Raw genomic sequence first — 22,238 nt, 5'->3', positions numbered from 1 at the left:
AAATCTACATCACGCACGAGTGCTGCACACACAAGGGCAAATCAAGGGGAATGGAACGCCGTCTCCATCTATAAATGTACATTTTTACACTTCCTCAGAGTTCTGTCCTGAGACAAGCCATCTTCAGCTGCTTCATCAATGACCTGCTCTCCATCATAAGGTCAGAGGTGAGGACGTTCGCTCATGACTGCACAATGTTCAGCACCATTTGCGTCCACTCACATACTGAAGCGGTCCATGTCCAAATGCAGCAAAACCTGGAAAATATCCACTTGAGCTGACAAGTGGCAAATAATATTCACGTCACACAAGTGAAAGACAATGACCGCCACCAAGAAGAAATAATCTCACCATCGCCCTTGACATTCAATGGCATTGCCATCACTGAATCCCCATTATCAACAAAAACAACCAACATAAGCTGAACTATCAAGCCATGTACATCAAAAACAAATAATGCTTCAAAAATCAACTGGTCTGGCAGCATCAGTAGGGAGAGGAAACACACTAAGTTTTTTCCAGAATTTCCTACTTTTGTTTCAGATTCCAGCCCCCACAGTATTCTCTTTATTTTAGCCAAATGTATATGAGGTCCATTAAAGCAGGTCAGAGGCTATAAAAACCTGAGGCGAGTGACTGACCTCCTGACTCCGTAAATCCTCTGCACCATTTACAAGGCATAAATCAGGGGTGTAGTGGAATACTCTCCACTTGCCTGGATGAGTGCAGCTCCAACATCACAGCAAAAGCTCGACACAATCCAGGATAAAGCAACTCCCTTGATTGCTACTCATTCATACGTTTGATTGCTACCCTTCGACAACATTCAGCCGTTCCGCCACAGAAGCACAGTAGCAGCAGTGTGTGCTAGCTTCAAAATTCCCTTCAGTAGCTCACCAAATACATTCCAAATCCACGACCATTACAATCTAGAAAGACAAGGACAACAGATAATTGGGACCACCGTTACCAAGATCTTCCACCTAAATAACTCGCAATCCTGACTTGGAAATATATCACTGTTCCCTCCCTGTCGCTGGGTCAATATCCTGGAATTCCCTCGCTACCAACACTGTACGTCTACCTATCACATGGACACCAGAGGATCAAGACGGCAGCTCACCTCCACCTTCTCAAGGGCAATCCGGGATAGGAAATTATGCTGGCCTCTCCAGCGACCCACATCCCATAAAATAATAACAGAGTGTCAATACATAAACGGATTTTCTTACATCCAGAAACAACTGTGCTGCAGTGCTGAGTGCGACAACCATCCGCGACAAGGTTTGCAGCAGGTGAGGCATCGATCGAATGTGTAGGTTAACCCTGCGGTTCCATAAAGCAACAGATTTGATTTTGTGTCTTCAGTTTATTTGGAGATAAAGATCTCGGGAGCGCCGTCAGGTGTCAGTGGTGTTCAGTATGACTTTCCCAAATTACAGAAAGAATAGCCATTCAAATAAAGCTTTCAGATGATAAAATAGGGGATTCGACTGTTTATAAAAGCTAATTAATGCGGATGCTGGAATCTGAAACGAAAGGGAAAATGCTGGAGAATCTCAGCACGTCTGGCAGCATCTGTAGGGAGAGAAAAGAGCTAACGTTTCGAGTCCGATGACTCTTTGTCACAGCTTTGACGTTAGCTCGTTTCTCTCTCTACAGATGCTGCCAGACTTGCTGAGATTTTCCAGCATTTTCCCTTTCGATTCGACTGTTTATAATCAGCGTCAGGGAGCTGCTGGGGCACAGAGTAGGAACTGGTGGAAGTGAAAAATTGCAGCCCAGAAGAGAGGAGCAGTCCATGACCAGGAATTCTTTCTCCAAATATCATCCAGGGTTCCGGGGGAGGTGTCAGTCAGCTTATAGTAGACAACGGATAAGAACAAAAATGGTCACAGCAAAGAAATAACACATTGTTTCACGATCTATGAACTGTTGGAACGATAGAGATCCATAGCATTCGCTCCAGTGCAGAAGGAGGCCCATCAAGTCTGCACCGACCCTCCACAAGAGCACCCTAACTCAGGCCCACACCGGCCAAAGCTTTTGGACACTTAAGGGCAATTTAGCATGTCGAATTCACCTAACCTGCACATCTTTGGACTGTGGGAGGAAACCGGAGCACCCGAAGGAAACCCAGGCAGGGTCAGGGAGGACATGCAAACGCTACACATAGAGTCACCCAAGGTCAGAATCAAATAAGCGTCCCTGTCACTGTCGCTGTATAGAGTCTTGTGAGAACACATCTGCAGAGTTGTGTGCAGTTCATATCTCCTTGTTTGAAATGCATCAAGCACGATCATTGCCACCACCACCTGGAGCTTCCCCTCCAATCCTTTCAGCTTTTTGATTTGGCAATATCTCATAATTCCTTAACTTTCGCGAGGCGAAAATCATAGAACTCCTTCCGAAAAGCACGTTATATATAGCTGCGGCAAAGGGACTGTAGCGGTTCAAGAAGCCAACTCACCACTTCCTGTTCAAGGGAAATTAGGGATGGGAAGTGCAATTAATGCTGCCCCAGCCAGTGAATCCCACATTCCTTGAATGAATTAAAACAAGAGCAATGTTGAACAGGTTGGGCCGATAGTTAATAAAGTTTAGAATAATGAGATATTAACGTCGTAAAAAGTGTAAAATCCTGAGTATATTTGACAGGGTGTCCACCGAGAGATTGCTTCTCCTTCTTGGGGAGACTACAACTAGCGAAGACAGTTAAGATATACGAGTTCTGTCTTTTAAATCCAACTTGGGGAGCTTTTGTCCTTACAGAAGTTTGGTGGCCTCTGGAGTTGTCTTCCCCAGAAAGCAGTGTAGAAGGGTGGCACAGTGACGCAGCGGCTAGCACTGCTACCCCACAGCGCCAAGAACCCAGTTTCTATCCCGGCTCCGGGCCACTGTCCAAATGGAGTCTGCGTGGGTTTCACCCCCAAAATCCAGAAATATGTGTAGGCTAGGTGCGTTGGCCACGCTAAATTGTTCCTTATTTGAAAAAAAAGAATGGGTACTCAAAAAACTTTAAGAAGGAAAGAAAAGTAAAGCAGTGTCGTTTATTGATGGCCAAGGGAGTCAAGGTTTATGGGGGTACACAGGAAAGTGGAGATAAGACCACTATCTAATCAATCATGATCTTGTCCAATGGAGCATCAAATTATTGACGTGCTAGCATTACTGATGGTGACTCTACTCCAAGTTGAATTATGGTAACTATTCCAAATGAATCTAGTGTTACCAATGTGATCCCAATTTCAAAATGTTTAGTGCCGTCCGACTGTATCTTGACTGGGAATGACAATATTTCAGACTTAATGTTCCAGATCTGAAACTACATTGCTGAGACCAAACTGACTGCGGGATAACTGGCTGTGCACCCACTCAACTCAATAAGCATCACAGTATTTCATTCCTGACTCAGTGATTACATCGTCAGACATCCTTCGATTCCAAGATTGCCGCATTTTCTGGTTAATGGTTTTCTGCCATCACTCTGCGGGTGGCTGATTATGGTCATTACCGATACTCAGCTATGTGGGCACAAGGGTAAAGGAGCCAGTGGAATCTGGAGCACAGATTGCTTTGTTTTTGATGTATTTCTCTGCCGCCACTCTGCCTCTCAGTAACAAATTGAGACCAAAAGCTTGATGTAGTCGAATGCGTAGGGTTGACCATTCTGAACAATTAGCAGCAAGCGGCTGCCAGTTAATAATCGCAATGTAGCCAAGCTTCATGAGAACTTCAGAGTAACTTTGAAGCGTTTTCTTGAGCTGAACTGGGACAATATCGATTTGAGATTTCAAATAAGCACCTCGTAATGGAGACAGCTTTCAGCCATGTGACCAAGATGGTTCATCCAATGAAGTTGATTTTGCGGGAGGGTAGGTCTGATTTCATGTCCACTTTGCCATTTGACCATCTGGTTGCTTCATATGTTTTCTGGATAGGAAATTACTCTATTTTAGCCTCCTTATCCCTAATTTCAGATAACGCGAGGCTTTGGAACTGCCCCTCCCTGTAACCCTCTCCATCAAATGGAACTTGCTGATAATTGCCGTTCTATTATTCTGGGCGTTTTGGGTTTAATTTCTAGAAGATTGAAATCCGGGATTTCAGGTGATTTGCATTATCGATCACTGCCTCTTCTCCTTAAGATCCTCCTTGAAACCTTCATATTTCACCAAAACAGTCGACTTTTATCAAACATTTGTCATGTAATAGAAGATGGTCCACCTCCTCCACCGTCTATCTCCCTGAAAAGCACTGTAAACCTTAAAATGTCAGCCTGTTTCTAGCCCTCGCCCTCACTTCACTGCTGATGCATTTCTGCAATGTTTCTTTTTTTAATTTGCTCAGGCGGTGCCAATATTTATTGCCCATCCCTAATTGCCTTGAGGGGCAGTTAAGAGTCAACCACATTGTTGTGGGGCTGGAGTCATAATCCAGACCAAGTAAGGATGGCATTTTTTCTTCCCAAGCGACAATGGTTTCATGGTCATCATCACACTTTTAACTCCAGGCTTTTTGTTTATTGAAAGCTCATGTCACCATCTGCAGTGGCTGGATTTGACCATGGGTCCCCAGAGCATTACTCTGTGTCTCTGGCTTACCAATCCACTGACAATACCACTGTGCCACCATCACCATCGCCACCAACCCCCCCCCCCTCTCCCCCCCCCCCGTCTGCTTCAGTCTGTCAAATCTCTTGAAGATATCTCTGCTGTTGCGTGTGAGTCACCTACATTCTCTGCTGTCACTGTGCCACCTGCAAAAGTTAAAGAAAACACGATTACTTTTGCATCATATCAACTATCATCTTGATGTTGTCCAATTAATTTTTCTTCCCACCTTCATTGACGCCTAAATCTCCATCACTCATTATTAAGGGTTTTGACAATAGCCAACCGCGGCCCTCCTGTGGAGTGGATCCTTCAAGGACGGTAATGAAACTCCAGTAGGTGAACACTCCCGGATATTATGTGCTTGTTTTCCCTGCAATGGAACTTTATTTAAAAGAGGGTACCGCGTCCTAAAGCACAGTCACAGCCAAGATCTTGTGTCCTCGGAGGTGGGGGGAGGCATTTTATGACACTTATTAAGATAAGGAAGGAGCTCTTATTTACATTGCATGTCCTAATTATTTTAAGCATTACTGGTAAATGTTATGGCCTGTAACTGAACACGCCTGCAGGTATTAATCCTCTCATCTACATTTAGATCAAATCAGGCTTGTGACGGAGTTTCATTTTTTGTAACTTTTCTGTGCAAATTGAAGTTTGAACATTGAAAAACAAAATTCAGATGCATGCTTACTCTGTCTCAACACATTAAATCGTTTAGTTTCTTCCTGCACTGTTCAGTTGTTCTTGGTAATTCACTGCTTAGAATGGAATAGAATTAGAAGAGAACAGAAGAACTAGGAGCAAGAGTAGGCCATCTGGACCCTCCAGCTTACTCTGCCATTCAGGATCATAATGGCTGATCTTTTTGTGGAGTCAGTTCCATTTACTCAGCAACTACATAGCTGCAACATAACCTCCCTGTTTTGAAACTCTGTCCCTCTCACAATGAAAGACAAATTTCAATTTGCCTTCTCAATTATTAGAAAATAGAATTTCTAAAGTGCAGAAGGAGGCCAATCAGCCCATTAAATCGTGGAACCATATTAACTTTTCTCCAGCCCTTTGGCAACTTGCCGGTGGCCAGAGCGAAATTAAATATTTGGGTCACAGCCCCTGCAAACCCTTCTCTCACCCCCCACAGCAGCCTGGGACGCCAGACATCAGGACCTGTAGATTTGTCAACTTTTAATGGATTCATGTAGGGCAGGTCATGCTTGACGAATCTCTTGGAATTCTATGAAGACATTTCGAGCAAGGTAGACAAAGTGGCCCCAGTGGATGTGGTGTATCTAGATTTCCAAAAGGCCTTTGACAAGGTGCCGCACAAGAGGCTGCTGCATAAGATAAGGATGCATGGTGTTAAGGGTAGAATATTAGCGTGGATAGAGGATTGGTTGTCTAACAGTTAACAAAGAGTGGGAATAAATGAGTGCTATTCTGGCTGGCAAAGAGTGACGAGTGCTGTGCCTCAGGGATCGGTGTTGGGACCACAATTATTTACAATTTATGTAGACGATTTGGAGTTGGGAACTATGTGTAAGGTATCCAAGTTTGCAGATGACACGAAGGTGTGTGGCAGAGCAAAGTGTACTGAGGACTGTAAAACCTTACAGAGGAACATTGACACATTGAGTGAGTGGGCAAAGGTCTGGCAGATGGAATATAATGTCAATAAGTGTGAAGTCATGCATTTTGGTAGGAGTAACAATAGAACGGATTATTACTTAAATGGTAAAAAGCTGCAGCATGATGCTATGCAGAGGGACCTGGGTGTACTTGTGCATGAGGCACAGAAGGTTGGTCTGCAGGTGCAAGAAGTAATTAGGAAGGCAAATGGACTTATGTTCTTCATTGCGAAGGGAATTGAGTTTAAAAGTAGAGAGGTAATGTTGCAGTTATACAAGGTGCTGGTGGGGCCACGCCTGGAGTACTGTGTGCAGTTTTGGTCTCCACACTTGAGAAAGGATGTGCTAGCACGAGAGGGGGTGCCCAGGAGGTTCACTAGGCTGCTTCGGGAGTTGAGGGGGTTATCGTTAGAGGAGAGGCTGAGTAGATTGGGGTTATATTCACTGGAATTCAGAAGGTTGAGGGGGGATCGAAAAGAAACATATACAATTTTGAAGGGAATGGATAAGATAGAAGTAGAAAGGATGTTTCCACTGGTAGGTGAAAGTAGGACAGGAGGGCACAGCCTCAAAATTAGGGGGAGCAGATTTAGGACTGAATCAAGGAGGAACTTTTTCAGTCAGAGGGTGGTTAAAGTATGGAATTCCCTACCGAAAGGATTAGTAGACGCTACTACATTGAATATATGTAAAGATAGGGTAGATGTTTATTTGAAAAATAAAGCAATTACGGGGCATGGCGAGAATGAGGGTAAGTGGTTCTGAGACCACGAAAAGATCAGCCATGACCTTATAGAATGGCAGAGCAGGCTCGAAGGGCCGGACGGTCTACTTCTGCTCCTACTTCTTATGTTCTTCTGTTCTTAAGGCTGCCAACACCATCAATGCGTGGTAACTTCCAAAGTCACTTTGCTCAAAAACCTTGCTGTCTCTGTGCCAGAGTTCCATACCTACATGCGAAGTCTCCTGGGTGAAGATGGATGTGAAGAAGTCGTTCAACACCCCGCCAATGTCCTTTGACTCCACTCACAGAATGCTCCTTGGTACCCAATGGGACCCACTCTTTCTTGTTTCTCCCATTCCCATTGATGTACTTAGAGAATATGCTGGACATTTGCCTAATTTTATCAGCCAGAATCTTTTCATTCTCGGCTCTGCGAGAAGCTCCAGCCTGCACTTTCAGTACTTCACTGACGTTTCCCCTAATTTTCACCCCTTGCACCTACTTCCGCAGAAGCAATGAATTTGCAGTGCAGAAAGAGGCCATTCGCCCCTTGGATTCTGCACCAGCCCTTGGAACTGGCACTCTACCCAAGCCCACACCTTATCCCCGTAAACAAATAACCCCATCCAACCTTGACACTGAGGGCAATTTGGTATGGCCAATTCACCTAACCCTCACATCTTTGGATTGTGGGAGGGAACCGGAGCACCCAGAAGAAACCCATGCAGACACGTGGAGGACGTGCAGACTCGGTACAGAGAGTGACCCAAGCCGGGAATCGACTACGGGATCCTGGAGCTGTGAAGCAACTGTGCTAACCACTATGCTACGGTCACCCATGGCGCTATGCGCTTGTTACTTCTTCATATCGCCCTACAGGGAACATGGTAGTCCTGCACTTCTCCCTCCCCTTCCCCATTTCCTTTGGAATGCCACGCACTGTAATGCTGTAGATTCCCTGACAAGTAGCTGTCCACAGTCTATTTTGGGCAGATCCTGTGTATCGAACAAAAATCTGATCTCCACAGCCAAAACTTTTTTTTTGCAACTAGACTATTTCCTTGCCCATAACAAGCTTAAATTGCACTATGTTGTGGCCACTATCAATAAAAATACGCCCCCTCCCCGCACCCCGCCCCACCCCCCGCCAACCACCGCAACCACGTGTCCAGCTTCATTCCCCAGTTTCGTTCTGCGTACTCTATCATCTAAGTTTTGTATTCTTCCTTTCAGCATCGTTCTTGGAAAGTAGGCGAATCGCTAATAATAAAAGCGGCGAGCCATCATTTGTTATCACCATACGGAGCAAACGAAGATTATGGAAACAAATTAGCGAAATAAATGTAAATACTGTATTGAATGCATGAGGTTGCATAAGAACAAGCGGAAACCTGAATATTCTAACACAGTGTCCATCGGGGATGTCCCTCTCTGCCTTCAGTGACCTGCGCAGAACACATTCTCTGTGGAATTCCTTTCAGACCATTAATGCTAATTGCCGAATTCCATGGACCGAACTTTACAATTTTTCAATTTGCCAGCTTGGTCTCTGAGGTTTAAAGTCACCTGCTTGTGTGTTAAGTGGCTGCAACTCGCACCTGATTGTTGTGTAACCGGAATTTCCCTCCAGGGAACGAATAGCAGTACAAAAAAGGGGAATTTCCGATCCTGAGACACAACTCTTTTAGTCAAAGACTGTACTCTCCAGTTATTCGAGAACTAATGGCCCGTCCATTAATTTTGCAGATAAAGGATGTTTACTATCCTGTGCTTGCAGCGTTTGGTGCTCCGGGTGAGTCAGTGTATTCTGTTTACTAAAAGCTGTGGAGTATCTGACTGCTCAGTGATTGTGTAGCTGATTCGGGAATCCCCTCATTGCAGAGTCATGTCGTCACCGGGATAAATTGCTTATTTGCTCAGGTAATCTGTATTATTTTCCCTTGTCTGGTCAAAGGTGATATTTCGTAGGACTGTAGCCTACTCGCGTCAGCAAGGAACCTTGAACGATATTTGGAGAAAGAATTCCCACTCCGGAAGTTGCTCCACTCCTCTGGGCTGCATAGAGCTTTGTCGCATCCAAGAGTTCCTGCCCTCTGCGCCAGACGTTCCCTCAAGCTGATTATTGCTCGTAAACGTCCAGCGTGTCGACTAAACTGAAACAGTTTTTTCCTCAACTGAATGCATTTATTATTTGAAGGAATATGCTCTCTGTAATTTGGGAAAATCAAATTGTACATAGCTGACCACCCTCAGCAAATAAACAGAATAGTTCAATATACTGCCCCACTGGGCCATTGCGTTAATTTCGGCAATTGGTCGGTGCATGACCTGAGCCAAGCCTAATGGCGAATGGTTTGGGCGCTCAATACTGCAGCACAGGGTGCGTCTATGTGTCAGAAAATCCATTTGCTCATTGAATTTCTTTTAATCATTTCGGGGATGCTGACATCGGTGGCCAGGCCAGAATTTGTTGCCTGAGTCCAGTTGTCCTTGAGTAATCTTAAACTGCTGCAGTTCTTGTGGAACAGATAGAACTACAGTGCTCTTCGGCACGGATTTCCAGCGTTTTGACCCTGCGACAGAGAAGGAATGGCGATATATTTCCAAGTCAGGATGGTGAGTCACTTGGAGGGGAACATCCAGGTGATGGAGTTCCCCTCCAAGTATCTGATGTCCTTGTCCTCCTAGATGATAATGGCTGTGGGTTTGTAAGGAGCTGCCTGAGGAACATTGGTGAGTTTCTATTTTCACCTTGTAAATGGTATGCAGTGTTGCTACTCTACGTCGATGGTGAAGGGACTGAATGTTTGTGGAACTGACAGCAGACAAGCGGGTTCTATTGTCCTGGACGATATTGAGCTTCTTGAGTGTTGGAACTGCATTCATCCAGGCAAGTGGAGAATTTGTCAGCAAATCCCTGACTTTCTAAATTGTGGACAGTCATTGGGCAGGATTCCTAGTCTTTGAACAGAAATTCTAGACACATTTGTTTGGCTAAAGTATGTCTGAATACTACGGGTGCCGGAATCGAAACAAAAATAGTGAATGATGGAACATATTGGTGTTTCATTCCCTACTGATGTTGCCAGACGTGCTGATGTTTCTTCTAGCATTCTCTGTGTTTGATTTATATGGATAGTACAGTTTGTGGGCCAACTGTAACCCGCAGATGATGAAATAGGGTGATTCAGCGATTATAATGCCATTGGATGTCAGGGAGCAGTGGTTAAATCATATTTTGTTGGAAATGGTCACTGCCTCGCACGAGTGTCACGAGGATGTTACTTGATAATTGTCAGCCCAATCCTGGATGTTGTCCAGGTTTTGCTGTATTTGGACATGAACTACTTCAGTGTGTGAGGAATTTCAACCGGTGCTGAACATTGTTCAGACCTCAACGAATATCCACACTTCTGACCTTATAATGGAGGGAAGGTCATTGGTGAAGCAGCTGAAGTTGGTTGGACCCAGGACACTACCCTGAGAGACTATAGAAAAATGCGATATGTCGAGTTAAGTTTCTCCTCCGAGGATTTTCCCTTGTGTGCTCGGGAATTGAGTCTCAGTGCAGTTTCGGTGGGAATACTCACAGTATTGAAATCGGCAGAGATTCACAACCGTTGTTGACTCCCTTTGATCTCTCTGTTCTTGGCTGTCTACCGTTCTGAGGGCAACTCTTTGTTTCCATTCTGCAGACGAAATCTCAGTGATCCTCCCCTCACCGACTTGAAAGGATGAGACTTAACTACTTGCATGGGGGAGACTCCCAGTTACTGTATATTTCAGTAAAAATGCCATCCCTTTTCGCATGTACTATATAACCAGTCCGTATAAATAATAGAAATAATGCAACTGACAACATGCTTTGAATGTTGTCTGGCTGTTCGAATTATTCACCTCCTCTACCTTTCTTTTACAGCGAATCTACTGACCATCCTGATCCTCGCACGAGGAAATTGCGGCCTTTCCAAAAGTGTTTCAATCTACATTGTTGCCATGGCTACAGCAGATCTCCTGGTCATGGTCATCAATATAATTTTGTTCTACGTTATAAGAAAACGCTTTCCAAGTACATTCCTTTCCTACACATTTGTTTGCAAGCTGATGCTATATATGCTTTGTAATAATCTGTCTATGTCAGTGTGGTTTACTGTTTCATTCACATTTGACCGATATATTTCTATATGTAGGCAGAAGTTTAAAACAGTTTACTGCACAGCAAGAACTGCGACGGTGGTTGTAACAACAGTCTCCGTCCTTATTTTTTTACTGAACCTGCCCACTTTGTTTATATATATCCCTAGGAGAACAATTAATAATGTTCAATGGGATGTCCTTCCCAACAAGAATTTTTTTACATCGCCCCTCGGTCAAGCATTCACCTGCTTGCAAACTATTGCATTGACTTGGATCCCTTTCATTTTGATATTACTGCTTAATTGCTTGACAATCAGACGGATTGCAATAGCCAGTAAAGCCCGTGCGGGGTTCCGAGGTCAAAGAATGGAAAATCAGAAAGATCCAGAGATACAGAACCGAAGGAAATCGATTATTTTACTGTTCTCTATTTCCGGTAGTTTTATATTGTTATGGCTGACAAGAGTCGTTAGCCTTTTAGCCAGTGGCATGAACGTTTATGTCGGGGCAGATCAAACATCTCCTGCATACATCGCAACTGAAACCGGAACTCTGCTCATGCATTTAAGTTCCTGCACAAACACGTGTATTTATGCAGCTACACAAGCTAAGTTCAGAACAGAGCTGAAAAAGATCGTGACATTTCCTTGGACAATAATTATGACACTGCATGAAAAAATGAAAAATGAAAACAAATCTTCCTTGTTGCGTGTCTAGTTAAGTTTTTCCTTGATGTAATGCCAGACTTTCTACGACAAAAAAAACTTTTATTTAAAAAACAGAAATCAGAATTTGTCCCACTTTGTGTTGTTTATGTTGCCTGCTGCTTTTCCTGAGTGAATGTCGGTGTTTCGTTCCAGAGCGCTGCTCTCTCACTCAGGGTTCACAAAGTACAGTCACGCTTAAGTCCAGGCAGTAGAGGCAATGTAGCAGAAAAATTGATGGTGCTCCTTACACCGCAGGTACCTCCATACATCGCAGCTACACGCTTGCAACGCAGGTACTGTTTTGAACTGCAGGGACCTTCTTCTACCACCGGTACGGTCTTATGCTGCAGGTACCGTCTTATATGCAGGCACTGCCTGACACGCAGATGTGCCTGACACTGCAGATAGCGTCTTTCACTACAGGTATTGATTTACACAGCAGGGTAGCATGGTGGTTAGCATAAATGCTTCACAGCTGCAGGGTCCTAGGTTCGATTCCCGGCTGGGTCACTGTCTGTGTGGAGTCTGCACGTCCTCCCCCTGTGTGCGTGGGTTTCCTCCGGGTGCTCCGGTTTCCTCCCACAGTCCAAAGATGTGCGGGTTAGGTGGATTGGCCATGCTAAATTGCCCGTAGTGTCCTAATAAATGTAAGGTTGAGGGGGTGGGGGTTGTTGGGTTACGGGTATAGGGTGGATATGTGGGTTTGAGTAGGGTGATCATGGCTCGGCACAACATTGAGGGCCGAAGGGCCTGTTCTGTGCTGTACTGTTCTATGTTCTATGTTCCAGGTACTGCCTTACACCGCAGCTACGCCCTACACTGCAGATACCGTCTTAAATCGCAAGTACTGCCTTAAACTAGAGATTGGGGGGGAAGGGAAAGTCAGGGAACCAAGAGGTGAAGGAATCAGCGGGAAGCGTAGCTGCTTAGGATTACAAAAAATCACGAAAAGACAGAGCTCAGGAGAGGTTACGATAGTCCCCATCTCACAAAATATGACACAGTGTATGGAAAGGCTCAGTAAACCAAGGTCCACCACACTAAGAAAACAAAAAGGGACAGTCAATTGGGAATTAAAGGTGCTATGTTTAAATGCCCGCAGTGTACGGAACAAGGTAGATGAGCTTGTGGCCCAGATTGTGACTGGCAGGTATGATGTGGTAGGCATCACAGAGACGTGGTTGCAGGGGGTTCAGGACTGGCAGTTAAACATCCAGGGATTTACAACCTATCGAAAAGACAGAGAGGTGGGTAAAGGGGGCGGGGTTGCCTTGTTAATTAGAAATGAAATTAAATCAATAGCACTAAACGACATAGGGTCAGGCGATGTGGAGTCTGTGTGGGTAGAGTTGAGGAACCACAAAGGCAAAAAAACCATAATGGGAGTTATGTACAGGCCTCCTGACAGTGGTCAGGACCAGGGGCACAAAATGCACCACGAAATAGAAAGGGCATGTCAGAAAGGCAAGGTCACAGTGATCATGGGGGACTTCAATATGCAGGTGGACTGGGTAAATAATGTTGCCAGTGGACCCAAAGAAAGGGAATTCATTGAATGTTTACAGGATGGCTTTTTGGAACAGCTTGTGATGGAGCCCACGAGGGAACAGGCTATTCTGGACTTAGTGTTATGTAATGAGCCAGAATTGATAAAAGACCTTAAAGTAAGGGAACACTTAGGAAGCAGTGATCATAATATGGTAGAATTCAGTCTGCAATTTGAAAGAAAGAAGGTAGAATCAGATGTAAAGGTTTACAGTTAAATAAAGGTAATTACAGGCGCATGAGGGAGGAACTGACGAAAATCGACTGGAAGCAGAGCCTAGTGGGAAAGACAGTAGAACAGCAATGGCAGGAGTTTCTGGGAGTAATTGAGGACACAGTGCAGAGGTTCATCCCAAAGAAAAGAAAGGTTATCAGAGGGAGGATTAGGCAGCCGTGGCTAACAAAGGAAGTCAGGGAATGCATCAAGGCAAAAGAGAGAGCCTATAATGTGGCAAAGAGTAGTGGGAAGTCAGAAGATTGGGAAGGCTACAAAAACAAACAGAGGATAACAAAGAGAGAAATAAGGAAGGAGAGGATCAAATATGAAGGTAGGCTAGCCAGTAACATTAGGAATGATAGTAAAAGTTTCTTTAAATACATTAAAAACAAACGGGAGGCAAAAGTAGACATTGGGCCGCTCCAAAATGACGCTGGTAATCTAGTGATGGGAGACAAGGAAATAGCTGAGGAACTTAATAAGTACTTTGCGTCAGTCTTCACAGTAGAAGACATGAGTAATATCCCAACAATTCAGGAAAGTCAGGGGGCAGAGTTGAATATGGTTGCCATCACAAAGGAGAAGGTGCTAGAGAAACTAAAAGGTCTGAAAATTGATAAATCTCCGGGCCCAGATGGGCTACATCCTAGAGTTCTAAAGGAGATAGCTGAAGAAATAGTGGAGGCGTTAGTTATGATCTTTCAAAAGTCACTGGAATCAGGGAAAGTCCCAGAGGATTGGAAAATCGCTGTTGTAACCCCCCTGTTCAAGAAGGGAACAAGAAAAAAGATGGAAAAGTATAGGCCAATTAGCCTAACCTCGGTTGTTGGCAAAATTCTAGAATCCATCGTTAAGGATGAGATTTCTAAATTCTTGGAAGTGCAGGGTCGGATTAGGACAAGTCAGCATGGATTTAGTAAGGGGAGGTCGTGCCTGACAAACCTGTTAGAGTTCTTTGAAGAGATAACAAATAGGTTAGACCAAGGAGAGCCAATGGATGTTATCTATCTTGACTTCCAAAAGGCCTTTGACAAGGTGCCTCACGGGAGACTGCTGAGTAAAATAAGGGCCCATGGTATTCGAGGCAAGGTACTAACATGGATTGACGATTGGCTGTCAGACAGAAGGCAGAGAGTTGGGATAAAAGGTTCTTTCTCGGAATGGCAACCGGTGACAAGTGGTGTCGCGCAGGGTTCAGTGTTGGGGCCACAGCTGTTCTCTTTATATATTAACGATCTAGATGACGGGACTGGGGGCATTCTGGCCAAGTTTGCCGATGATACAAAGATAGGTGGAGGGGCAGGTAGTATTGAGGAGGTGGGGAGGCTGCAGAAAGATTTAGACAGTTTAGGAGAATGGTCCAAGAAGTGGCTGATGAAATTCAACGTGGGCAAGTGCGAGGTCTTGCACTTTGGAAAAAAGAATAGAGGCATGGACTATTTTCTAAACGGTGACAAAATTCATAATGCTAAAGTGCAAAGGGACTTGGGAGTCCTAGTCCAGGATTCTCTAAAGGTAAACTTGCAGGTTGAGTCTGTAATTAAGAAAGCAAATGTAATGTTGTCATTTATCTCAAGAGGCTTGGAATATAAAAGCAGGGATGTACTTCTGAGGCTTTATAAAGCACTAGTTAGGCCCCATTTAGAATACTGTGAGCAATTTTGGGCCCCATACCTCAGGAAGGACATACTGGCACTGGAGCGGGTCCAGCGGAGATTCACACGGATGATCCCAGGAATGGTAGGCCTAACATACGATGAACGTCTGAGGATCGTGGGATTATATTCATTGGAGTTTAGGAGGTTGAGGGGAGATCTAATAGAAACGTACAAGATAATGAATGGCTTGGATAGGATGGACGTAGGGAAGTTGTTTCCATTAGCAGGGGAGACTAGGACGCGGGGGCACAGCCTTAGAATAAAAGGGAGTCACTTTAGAACAGAGATGAGGAGAAATTTCTTCAGCCAGAGAGTGATAGGTCTGTGGAATTCATTGCCACAGAGGGCGGTGGAGGCCGGGACATTGAGTGTCTTTAAGACAGAAATTGATAAATTCTTGATTTCTCGAGGAATTAAGGGCTATGGGGAGAGAGCGGGTAAATGGAGTTGAAATCAACCATGATTGAATGGTGGAGTGGACTCGATGGGCCGAATGGCCTTACTTCCACTCCTATGTCTTATGGTCTTATGGTCTTACACTAGAGGTACTGTCTTACAACGCAGGTACTGCCTTATACTGCAGGTACTGCCTTGCACTGCAGGCACTGCCCGACACCGCAGGTACCGCCTTACACCGCAGGTACTGCCTTACACTGCAGGTGCTGCCCTACACCGCAGGTATTGTTTTACACTACAGGTACTGCCTTACACTGCAAGTACTGCCTTACACCGCAGGTACTGCCTTAAACCGCAGGTACTGCCTTACACCGCAGGTACTGCCTTAAACCACAGGTACTGCCTTACACCACAGGGACTGACTTACTCCACAGGAACTGGCGTACCCGACAGGTACTGTTTACATTGCAGGTACCGCCTGACACCGCAGGTACTTATTGCACCATAGGGACTGACTTACTCGACAAGTACTTACTTACATTGCAGGTAGTGATTTACACCGCAGGTACTGCCTTACATCGCAGGTAGTGACTTACTCCACAGTTACTGACTTACACCACAGGGATTGGCTTACTCTACAGGTATTGTCCTGGCTCCCGCTGGCGCTGGGTAGTCTGGTTCGATCTCGATTACACTTAATGTTGCCAATTGTTCCAGGGGATCGCTCATCAATATGCAGATAGTTGCTGGCTTCAGTTCTGCCTGGGTTTCTGTAAGTTCCAATACACAGGAAACTTTGCACCTCCTTGTTTCCCTGTGCTTGGCCAGTTCTCCCTGCATTCTTAGCGGATCATCATTTTGGAGTCAGGAAGTGGCCAACTCAGGTGGCGACAGAGTCACCTACATTCGCAGCTGTCACCGTGTCATCTGCAAATGTTAAAGAAAACACAATACCTTTGCATCAAATCAACTATCATCTTGATGTTGCGACCAATTAACTTTCCTTCTCACCTTGATTGATGCCTAAATCTCCATAACTCGTTATTAAGGGTTTTGACAATAGCCAAGCGCAGTCCTCCTGTGGAGTGGATCCTTCAAGTCGGTAATGAAACTCCAGTAAGTGAACACTCCCGGATATTATGTGCTTGTTTTCCCTGCGGACAGGAATGGAACTTTATTTAAAAGAGGGTACCGTGTCCTAAAGCACAGTCACAGCCAAGATACTGTGTCCTGGGGGGTGGGGGAGGCATTTTATGTCTCTTATTAAGATCAGGAAGGAGCCCTTATTTACATTGGATGTCCTAATTATTTTAAGCATTGCTGGTAAATGTTATGGCCTGTAACTGAACACGCCTGCACGTGTTAATCTTCTCATCTACATTTAGATCAAATCAGGCTCTTGACGGAGTTTCATTTTTTGTAACTTTTCCGTGCAATTTGAAGTTTGAACATTTAAAAACAAAATTCAGATATATGCTTACTCTGTCTCAACACATTAAATCGTTTAGTTTCTTGCTGCACTGTTCAGTTGTTCTCGGTAATTCACTGCTTAGAATGGAATAGAATTAGAAGAGAACAGAAGAACTAGGAGCAAGAGTAGGCCATCTGGACCCTCCAGCCTACTCTACCATTCAGGAACATAATGGCTGATCTTTTTGTGGACTCAGTTCCACTTACCCGCACGCAACTCGATAACCCTTAATTCATTTACTGATCAAATATCTATCTATATTTGCCTTAAAAACATTAAACGGGGTAGCCTCAACTGCTTCACTGGGCAGGGAGTTCCACAGATTCGCAATGATTTGGGTGAAGATGATCCTCCTCAACTCAGTCTTAAATCTTTTCCCACTTTGTTTGAGGCTATACACCAGAGTTCTAGTTTCACCTGCTTGCTTCTATCTTATCTTTTCCCTTCATAATTTTATATGTTTCTATAAAATCCTCCACCATTCTTCTAAATTCCAATGAGCTTAATCCCAGTCTCTCCTCATAAACTAATCCTCTCAACCCTGGTATCAACCTAGTGAATCTCCTCTGCACACACTTCCGTGCCAATACAGCCTTTCTCAAGTACGGAGACCAAAACTGTACATTGCACTCCAGCTGTGGCCTCACCAGCATCCTACACAGCTGCAACCTCCCTGTTTTGAAACTCCGTCCCTCTCACAATGAAAGACAAATTTCAATTTGCCTTCTCAATTATTAGAAAATAGAATTTCGAAAGTGCAGAAGGAGGCCAATCAGCCCATTAAATCGTGGAACCATATTAACTTTTCTCCAGCCCTTTGGCAACTTGCCGGTGGCCAGAGCGAAATTAAACATTTGGGTCACAGCCCCTGCAAACCCTTCTCTCGCCCCCCACAGCAGCCTGGGACGCCAGACATCAGGACCTGTAGATTTGTCAACTTTTAATGGATTCATGTAGGGCAGGTCATGCTTGACGAATCTCTTGGAATTCTATGAAGACATTTCGAGCAAGGTAGACAAAGTGGCCCCAGTGGATGTGGTGTACCTAGATTTCCAAAAGGCCTTTGGCAAGGTGCCGCACAAGAGGCTGTTGCATAAGATAAGGATGCATGGTGTTAAGGGTAGAATACTAGCGTGGATAGAGGATTGGTTGTCTAACAGTTAACAAAGAGTGGGAATAAATGAGCGCTATTCTGGCTGGCAAAGAGTGACGAGTGCTGTGCCTCAGGGATCGGTGTTGGGACCACAATTATTTACAATTTAGTAGACGATTTGGAGTTGGGAACAACGTGTAAGGTATCCAAGTTTGCAGATGACACGAAGGTGTGTGGCAGAGCAAAGTGTACTGAGGACTGTAAAACCTTACAGAGGAACATTGACACATTGAGTGAGTGGGCAAAGGTCTGGCAGAAGGAATATAATGTCAATAAGTGTGAAGTCGTGCATTTTGGTAGGAGTAACAATAGAACGGATTATTAGTTAAATGGTAAAAAGCTGCAGCATGATGCTATGCAGAGGGACCTGGGTGTACTTGTGCATGAGGCACAGAAGGTTGGTCTGCAGGTGCAAGAAGTAATTAGGAAGGCAAATGGACTTATGTTCTCCATTGCGAAGGGGATTGAGTTTAAAAGTAGAGAGGTAATGTTGCAGTTATACAAGGTGCTGGTGAGGCCACGCCTGGAGTACTGTGTGCAGTTTTGGTCTCCACACTTGAGAAAGGATGTGCTAGCACTAGAGGGGGTGCACAGGAGGTTCACTAGGCTGCTTCCGGAGTTGAGGGGGTTATCGTTAGAGGGGAGGCTGAGTAGATTGGGGTTATATTCACTGGAATTCAGAAGTTTGAGGGGGGATCGAAAAGAAACATATACAATTTTGAAGGGAATGGATAAGATAGGAGTAGAACGGATGTTTCCACTGGTAGGTGAAAGTAGGACAGGAGGGCACAGCCTCAAAATTAGGGGGAGCAGATTTAGGACTGAATCAAGGAGGAACTTCTTCAGTCAGAGGGTGGTTAAAGTGTGGAATTCCCTACCGAAAGGATCAGTAGACGCTACTACATTGAATATATTTAAAGATAGGGTAGATGTTTATTTGAAAAATAAAGCAATTACGGGGCATGGCGAGAATGAGGGTAAGTGGTTCTGAGACCACGAAAAGATCAGTCATGACCTTATAGAATGGCAGAGCAGGCTCGAAGGGCCGGATGGTCTACTTCTGCTCCTACTTCTTATGTTCTTCTGTTCTTAAGGCTGCCAACACCATCAATGCGTGGTAACTTCCAAAGTCACTTTGCTCAAAAACCTTGCTGTCTCTGTGCCAGAGTTCCATACCTACATGCCAAGTCTCCTGGGTGAAGATGGATGTGAAGAAGTCGTTCAACACCCCGCCAATGTCCTCTGACTCCACTCACAGAATGCTCCTTGGTACCCAATGGGACCCACTCTTTCTTGTTTCTCCCATTCCCATTGATGTACTTAGAGAATATGCTGGACATTTGCCTAATTTTATCAGCCAGAATCTTTTCATTCTCGGCTCTGCGAGAAGTTCCAGCCTGCACTTTCAGTACTTCACTGACGTTTCCCCTAATTTTCACCCCTTGCACCTACTTCCGTAGAAGCAATGAATTTGCAGTGCAGAAAGAGGCCATTCGCCCCTTGGATTCTGCACCAGCCCTGGGAACTGGCACTCTACCCAAGCCCACACCTTATCCCCGTAAACAAATAACCCCATCCAACCTTGACACTGAGGGCAATTTGGTATGGCCAATTCACCTAACCCTCACATCTTTGGATTGTGGGAGGAAACCGGAGCACCCAGAAGAAACCCATGCAGACACGTGGAGGACGTGCAGACTCGGTACAGAGAGTGACCCAAGCCGGGTATCGACTACGGGATCCTGGAGCTGTGAAGCAACTGTGCTAACCACTATGCTACGGTCACCCATGGCGCTATGCGCTTGTTACTTCTTCATATCGCCCTACAGGGAACATGGTAGTCCTGCACTTCTCCCTCCCCTTCCCCATTTCCTTTGGAATGCCACGCACTGTAATGCTGTAGATTCCCTGACAAGTAGCTGTCCACAGTCTATTTTGGGCAGATCCTGTGTATCGAACAAAAATCTGATCTCCACAGCCAAAACTTTTTTTTTGCAACTTGACTATTTCCTTGCCCATAACAAGCTTAAATTGCACTATGTTGTGGCCACTATCAATAAAAATACGCCCCCTCCCCGCACCCCGCCCCACCCCCCGCCAACCACCGCAACCACGTGTCCAGCTTCATTCCCCAGTTTCGTTCTGCGTACTCTAAGTTTTTTATTCTTCCTTTCAGCATCGTTCTTGGAAAGTAGGCGAATCGCTAATAATAAAAACGGCGAGCCATCATTTGTTATCACCATACGGAGCAAACGAAGGTTATGGAAACAAATTAGCGAAATAAATGTAAATACTGTATTGAATGCATGAGGTTGCATAAGAACAAGCGGAAACCTGAATATCCTAACAGTGTCCATCGGGGATGTCCCTCTCTGCCTTCAGTGACCTGCGCAGAACACATTCTCTGTGGAATTCCTATCAGACCATTAATGCTAATTGCCGAATTCCATGGACCGAACTTTACAATTTTTCAATTTGCCAGCTTGGTCTCTGAGGTTTAAAGTCACCTGTGGCTGCAACTAGCACCTAATTATTGTGTAACCGGAATTTCCCTCCAGGGAACGAATAGCAGTACAAAAAAGTGAGAATTTACGATCCTTAATCACAACTCTTTTAGTCAAAGACTGTACTCTCCAGTTATTCGAGAACTAATGGCCCGTCCATTAATTTTGCAGATAAAGGATGTTTACTATCCTGTGCTTGCAGCGTTTGGTGCTCCGGGTGAGTCAGTGTATTCTGTTTACTAAAAGCTGTGGAGTATCTGACTGCTCATTGATTATGTAACTGATTCGGGAATCCCCTCCTTGCAGAGTCATGTCGTCACCGGGATAAATTGCTTATTTGCTCAGGTAATCTGTATTATTTTCCCTTGTCTGGTCAAAGGTGATATTTCGTAGGACTGTAGCCTACTCGCGTCAGCAAGGAACCTTGAACGATATTTGGAGAAAGAATTCCCACTCCGGGAGTTGCTCCACTCCTCTGGGCTGCATAGAGCTTTGTCGCATCCAAGAGTTCCTGCCCTCTGCGCCAGACGTTCCCTCAAGCTGACTATTGCTCGTAAACGTCCAGGGTGTCGAATAAACTGAAACAGTTTTTCCTCAACTGAATGCATTTATTATTTGAAGGAATATGCTTTCTGTTATTTGGGAAAATCAAATTGTACATAGCTGACCACCCTCAGCAAATAAACAGAATAGTTCAATATACTGCCCCACTGGGCCATTGCGTTAATTTCGGCAATTGGACGGTGCATGACCTGAGCCAAGCCTAATGGCGAATGGTTTGGGCGCTCAATACTGCAGCACAGGGTGCGTCTATGTGTCAGAAAATCCATTTGCTCATTGAATTTCTTTTAATCATTTCGGGGATGCTGACATCGGTGGCCAGGCCAGAATTTGTTGCCTGAGTCCAGTTGTCCTTGAGTAATCTTAAACTGCTGCAGTTCTTGTGGAACAGATAGAACTACAGTGCTCTTCGGCACGGATTTCCAGCGTTTTGACCCTGCGGCAGAGAAGGAATGGCGATATATTTCCAAGTCAGGATGGTGAGTCACTTGGAGGGGAACATCCAGGTGATGGAGTTCCCCTCCAAGTATCTGATGTCCTTGTCCTCCTAGATGATAATGGCTGTGGGTTTGTAAGGAGCTGCCTGAGGAACATTGGTGAGTTTCTATTTCACCTTGCAAATGGTATGCAGTGTTGCTACTCTACGTCGATGGTGAAGGGACTGAATGTTTGTGGAACTGACAGCAGATAAGCGGGTTCTATTGTCCTGGACGATATTGAGCTTCTTGAGTGTTGGAGCTGCATTCATCCAGGCAAGTGGAGAATTTGTCAGCAAATCCCTGACTTTCTAAATTGTGGACAGTCATTGGGCAGGATTCCTAGTCTTTGAACTGAAATTCTAGACACATTTGTTTGGCTAAAGTATGTCTGAATACTACGGGTGCCGGAATCGAAACAAAAATAGTGAATGATGGAACATATCGG

Source organism: Scyliorhinus canicula, chromosome 6 (genome assembly GCF_902713615.1).
Source record: "Scyliorhinus canicula chromosome 6, sScyCan1.1, whole genome shotgun sequence".
NCBI lineage: Eukaryota > Metazoa > Chordata > Chondrichthyes > Carcharhiniformes > Scyliorhinidae > Scyliorhinus > Scyliorhinus canicula.
This window is presented reverse-complemented; position numbering follows the sequence as displayed.